Source organism: Orycteropus afer, unplaced genomic scaffold, assembly GCF_000298275.1.
Source record: "Orycteropus afer afer isolate SDZICR_OR568_19922 unplaced genomic scaffold, OryAfe1.0 scaffold01007, whole genome shotgun sequence".
Classification (NCBI taxonomy): Eukaryota; Metazoa; Chordata; class Mammalia; order Tubulidentata; family Orycteropodidae; genus Orycteropus; species Orycteropus afer.
The window spans coordinates 269,833-276,107 of NW_006922594.1; the positions used below are offsets into that span (position 1 = coordinate 269,833).

At 38.1% G+C, this 6,275-nt stretch overlaps 1 non-coding gene across 1 annotated transcript; it reads left to right on the plus strand.

Moving 5' to 3' along the window:
- Window positions 1-2,926: 2,926 nt before the first annotated feature.
- TRNAS-GCU lies at window positions 2,927-3,011 on the plus strand. Its single transcript has one exon. It is a non-coding gene; the product is annotated as a tRNA-Ser (tRNA).
- Window positions 3,012-6,275: the final 3,264 nt, after the last annotated feature.

Genomic DNA, 6,275 nt, shown 5'->3' on the forward strand with positions numbered 1-6,275 from the left:
GTCGATGTTCATCCATTTCAGGAGGTGGCATATAGTCAAGAACCAATCGTATTAAAGGAAGAAGTCAAAGCTGAAGGAACTGGTAAAAAACAAGGCTCTGGGAATTGACAGAATACCCATTGAGATGTTTCAACAAATAGATGCCATGCTGGAGGCACTCACTCGACTTTGCCAAGAGATTTGGAAGACAGCTACCTGGCCAACTGACTGGAAGAGATCCATATTTGTACCCCTTCTGAAGAAAGGTGATCCCACAGAATGTGGAAATTATCAAACAATATCATTGATATCACACACAAGTAAAATCTTACTGAAGATAATTCAAAAATGATTCCACAGTATATTGACAGAGAGCTTCCAAAAATGCAAGCTGGATTCAGCAGAGGATGTGGAATGAAGGGTATCATTGCTGACGTCAGATGGATCTTGCCTCAAAGCAAAGAATACCAGAAAGTTGTTCACTTGTGTTCTATTGACTATGCAAAGGCATTTGATTGTGTGGATCATAACAAATTATGGATAATATTAAGAAGAATGGGAATTCCAGAACACTTAATTGTACTCATGGGGAATCTGTACATAGACCAGAATTTGTCATTTGAACAGAACAAGGGGATACTGCGTGGTTTAAAATCAGGAAGAGAGTGTGTCAAAGTTGTATCCTTTCACAATACTTATTCAATTTGTATTTGAGCAAGTAATCCAAAAAGCTGGACCATATGAAGAAAAACATGGCATCAAGATTGGAGGAGGAATAATTAGCAACCTCAATACACAGATGACACAACTTTGCATTCTGAAATTGAGGATGACTTAAAGCACTTACTGATGAATATTGAAGACTGAAATCTGTAATATGGATTACACCTCAATATAAAGAAAACAAAAATCCTCACAACTGGTCCAATAACCAGCATCACAATAAATGGAGAAAAGATTGAATTTTTCAAGGACTTTGTATTACTTGGTTCTACAATCAACACGCCTGAAAACAGCAGTCAAGACATCATAAGATGTACTGCATTGGACAAATCTGTTGCAAAAGACCTCTTTCAAGTGCTGAAGAGCAAAAATATGTCCTTGAAGACTAAGGTGCTCCCAACCCAAGCCATGATATTTTCAATCACCTCATATGCATGTGAGAGCTGGACAATGAATAAAGAAGACTGAAGAAGAGTTGATGCTTTTGGGTTGTGGTGTTGGTGAAGAATACTGAAAGTACCACGGGCTGCTAAAAGAACTAACAGAGAGGAAGTGCAGCCAGAATGCTCCTTGGGAGTGAGAATGGCCAGACTTTATCTCACCTATTTTGGTCATGTTGTCAGAAGGGACCATTCTCTGGAGAATGATATCATGCTTGGTCAAGTGGAGGGTCAACAAAAAAGGGGAAGTTCTTTAACAAGGTGGAGTGACACAGTGGCTGCAATGATGTGCTCAGGTGTAGCAGGGATTGTGTGGCTGGCACAGGACCAGGCAGTGTTTTGTTCTGTTGCATGTAAGGTTGTTATGAGTTGGAGATGACTCTATGGCACCTAGCAACAACAACAGCTGATTGATAAGTATGGTGAAGGGATTCAACTCTGATCACACCCTTCCTGTTTAAACCATACAGTATCTCCTTGTTCTGTTCGAACGACGGCCTCCTGGTCTTTGTACAAGTTCCTCATGGCACAATTATGTGTTCTGTGATTCCCATTCTTTGCAATGTTATTCATAATTTTTTATGATCCACACAGTCAAATTCCTTTGCATAGTCAATGAAACATGGGTAAACATCTTTCTGGTATTCTTTGCTTTGAGCCAAGATCCATCTGACATAGTGACCAGATGATATTAAATGAATGCACGAATGAATGCATAAATGGATAAATTAATAAATAGTTATTCGTCCGGCATCTGTAGTGCTTTCTGGTTTGTGTTTCTGGAATGTCAAGTCTGGTTTCTTCCTTATTTCCTCATTATACACTTGCATTTCTAATCCTGTACCTGTTGTTTCCTTTCACTCATTCTGTTTGTCTTAAAATCTTGCATAATATTTCAGTACAAATTGGGTACTTATTTCCTTGAAGAGTGGGGAAGAAAAACAAAACTTACATGCTTTAGTGCAAATTTTGTGTATCCAAATATATATCTGAAAAAAAAAAAAAACCTCTCAAAGTTGAATATATTTTTTACTTGAAGTATTTGTAACCCTGACATTCATTATTCTAAAAGTGAAAGGAAAATATTGCCACCAATTAAAAGGACTGCTTAAGTTGTTTAACATGGAAATGGGGCGTAAATTACATCTCTTCAAGGAACTGAGAAAGTGGGTCTCTTCTGTCACGTAGAAAAATAAATTCTAAGTAGCACATGAAATGGGACAGTTTAACATTTTACGTTACAGTGCCTTGGCAAAGTGAACAAGAAATGAATGGGTGGAAACTTTTTCAGTTCCTGCCAAATTCTATTGACCTGAAAACAGGACTTGTTGGAAGATAAGGGCCATGGGGTCAATCCAATTTGATCTTTTAATTCCTGTATTAGTTGAAGTCTCTCTGGGACAGATAAGATGGAGTTCTCTGTTATTTGTGCTTCTGAGCATCATTCCAAGAATAACTTTCTGATTAGTACAGAACCCAGGACTCTGATTCCAGGACAAACAATGAAAGAGGGAGAATGTGTCTTTCTGCTGTTTTTTCCAAGGGCTGGAAACAGTTTCAGATTCTTCAATCTTACTAGTTAGTGACTATTTTTTCTCCTGGATTCTAGAAATAGGTTGTTGAACACTCTTAATTTTCAGAGTTTTAAAGATATCATAATTTTTTTGTATATGTCTTCTTAGGTGTAGTGAGAAAGTTGAGAATTACTAACATCATTAATGCTGTTACTTTAAATTGCAGATCTAAATCTCAGAAGAAAAATGAAAAGTTATGTGGGGGAAGTGGACTATGAGGTGGCCGAGTGGTTAAGGCGATGGACTGCTAATCCATTGTGCTCTGCACGCGTGGGTTCGAATCCCATCCTCGTCGGCTTGCAGTTGTTGCTGCTCACACCAGGTTTTGGGAGCCCTGGTAGCATAGTGGCTAAAGCACTTGACTGCTAACCAGAAGGCTGGCGGTTCAAACCCACCAGCCACTCCTCGGAAGGAAGGTTGGGCAATCCTACTTCCGTATGATACTGCCTCGGAAACCCAAGGGGGGTCGCTATGAGTTGGGTCTGACTTGATGGCACGTAACAACAACAACAGGTGTAGTGAGAAAGTTGAGAATTACTAACATCATTAATGCTGTTACTTTAAATTGCAGATCTAAATCTCAGAAGAAAAAGGAAAAGTTATGTGGGGGAAGTGGACTATGAGAGTGAAATAATGGGACTGTAAGAAGAAGAAATAGTTACATTTTCTACAATAGGGCAGAAGAAAGACGATAAAGGTCTGATTTAAAGCAATATTAGTAGGAAAGAAAGGTATGGTGCAAAAGTTTTGATTGAATAGTTTTTCAAACAATTGGAGACAGATAGGAGTTGAAGATTATCTCTGACTTTTTATCTTAGCTTCTTGAATGACTAAAAAGATTTAGGGCTCTTTTGGTAGAGTCTAAAAAATAGTTTAGTTTGAAGCAATTAAAGTTGAGACATTTGAGTTATTTTAGAGAAAGACATCTTTGGGAAATGAGCAATATGAAAGTAGAGCTCAGAGAGAAATTATTGGCTTGTTGTTGTTGTTCAGTGCCATTGAGTCACTTCTGATTCATACCTACCCTATGCACTGCAGAATGAAACACTACCTAGTCCTGCGCCATTCTCACAAGTGTTGCTATGTGTGAAGCCATTTTTGCAGCCACTGTGTCAGCGCATGTCATTGAAGGTCTTCCTTTTTTTGGCTGATGTTCTACTTTACCAAGCATGATGTCCTGCTCCAGAACTGGTGCCCCTGGATAACATGTCTAAAGTACATGAGACAAAGTCTCTCAGTCCTTGCTCCTAAGAATCATTCTGGCTGCACTTCTTAGCTATCATTATGATAGTTTCTTACAGACTGAGGGTGTGTGTTGGGAGAAGACCATGCTCCAGTCTAAATGTTTCACATTTATTACTCCATTTATTTTCACAACTATCTTCTGAGGAAGGCAATAATATTATGCTTCATTTTGCAGTGAGAAAACTCTAGTATGGGGAGATGTTGAGTGTTTATCCTAAGAAGATTACTAATATATGGTGGACTTGGATTTTAAACCAGATAGTTGCTGACTATGGTTACAGTTTCGATTCTCTAGTGCTACTCTAACAGGAATAAACCACAAGTTGATGGCTATAACAAACAGGGATTTTTTACAGTTTAGAATGCTAGAGGTCTGAGTTCAAAGTATCAGTTTTAGGGGCTGGGTGAAGGCCCCTTGACCTTGGGTTTCAGCTTTGCCTCTTTCTCCTGGCCCACTGAAGATAGAGGTTTCTCTTAACTCAGGCAGCTGCTGGCTACTGAGATTGACAAACCCAAGGCTGACAAAATGCCATAGTCCCAAGATTATCAAGCAACACAGCAGGCCACTATTTAAACAGTCCCAAATTGGTAGACAACATGACATAACATCAGATAACTGATGACTCAGCCAAATGTAGGATCCAGATGTGCCAAGAAGCTATAGACCTTCCTCAAACCTTCTTCATGTATACTAGAAGTAGACCATATCCCTAAAGCAGCTACTCAGCTTCTCACAGTAGACTCCAAAATAGAGTTGATTACTAGTCTCATCATGGGGAATAACTACTTCCAGCTGCCCAGACACTCAAAACCAGGCCCAGCCAAGTTGACACACAACCTTAACTACCACAGTTACTAAGAGCTAGTAGATAAAATCTATTGTTGGGTATGGGAAAAGCAAATTTATAGCATATACTAGAAGAGAAGAAGACTTATGGTACTGAATGGAATAAACTTTACATTGGGGATATAAAACTTTGTAAGATTTAGATTTGTCCTCAAGAATATTACAGAAATGCAAATTGTAATCAACAAAAAACAACTCAGGCTAATTTAAGAAAAGAAATGTATTAAAAGATAGGAAACTAGGGGAGAGACAAAATGGGGCATGGTGTTTAATCAGAGAAAGCCCCCAAATTAGACCACAGAACTGGAACTGTGGTGACACCCTTCCAGGTATAGACATTGCAGCCTGCATCATCAACCCCATAAGTAGTGTTAGGCACTGCATGTCACAACCAGGAAAAAAAGAAAAATTACAGAAATGTAAAATATATACTTTAAATATATTTATTATAAAATAAAACATTATAAACCAAAACCAAAAGCAAACTCACTGCCATCAAGTTGGATCCGACTCATAGCAACCCCTCCTTGGGTTTCTGAGGTACAGTGAAGTAGACTGCCCAACCTTCCTTCTGAGGAGTGGCTGGTGAGTTTGAACCACCAGCCTTATGGTTAGCAGTCAAATTAAATATTATAAAAGGAAAGAGACATATCTTTGCAGTATTTCTACTGCAACTTCAGAGTATTTCCAGACACAAATCACCATCACTGACATCTAAAACTTTATGTTTAGATTCTGCAGACATCTTTTTGAACTTTGTGGAACATGGGTGTGTCACAGGGATTGGAGACAGTTACCACTGATACAAAAAAGAAGCAAAAAGTGCAACAGTTGAAAACACATTTTTAAGTACAGACAGCAAAGGTACAAGAAACTCCTTAAAGCCATGTGGTTTGGACATAAAGAATCACAGATGCAAATGCATATTATTTTTATGTTAATATATTTTCTAAATATTAAGTGCTTCAGAACAATGCAATTATTTCATTAGTATTTAATATGTAAGTTCAATATCATAAAAAGAAATCTGTATTACAGAAGAGGACAGTATCCAGACTGATGTTACCACTAAAGGTCAAGGAGGAAATTTTCTATGAAAAAAATAAAGATGATTGAATCCTAAGAGAGAAAAATAATCAATTCATGATTTTTAACCACCATTTTATTTTCTTCTTCTGATAAGATATCAACAAATATGTAATTAGCAATGTCATATGTATGGCTCCTTAATGGATTCATTAATATTTGCCCCTACATTTCTCTAAGATATAAGGAGCTCGGGTGGTGTAGTGGGTAATGTATTTGGCTGCTAACTTAAAAGTCAGTGGTTGAAACCCACCAGCTGCTCTATGGGAGGAAAATGCAACAATCTACTTCCAGAAAAATGTATGGCCTTGAAAACCCAATGGAGGTCACTATGAGTTGGAATCAACTTGATGGCAGTGGCAGTGGGATAGTCTAATATGT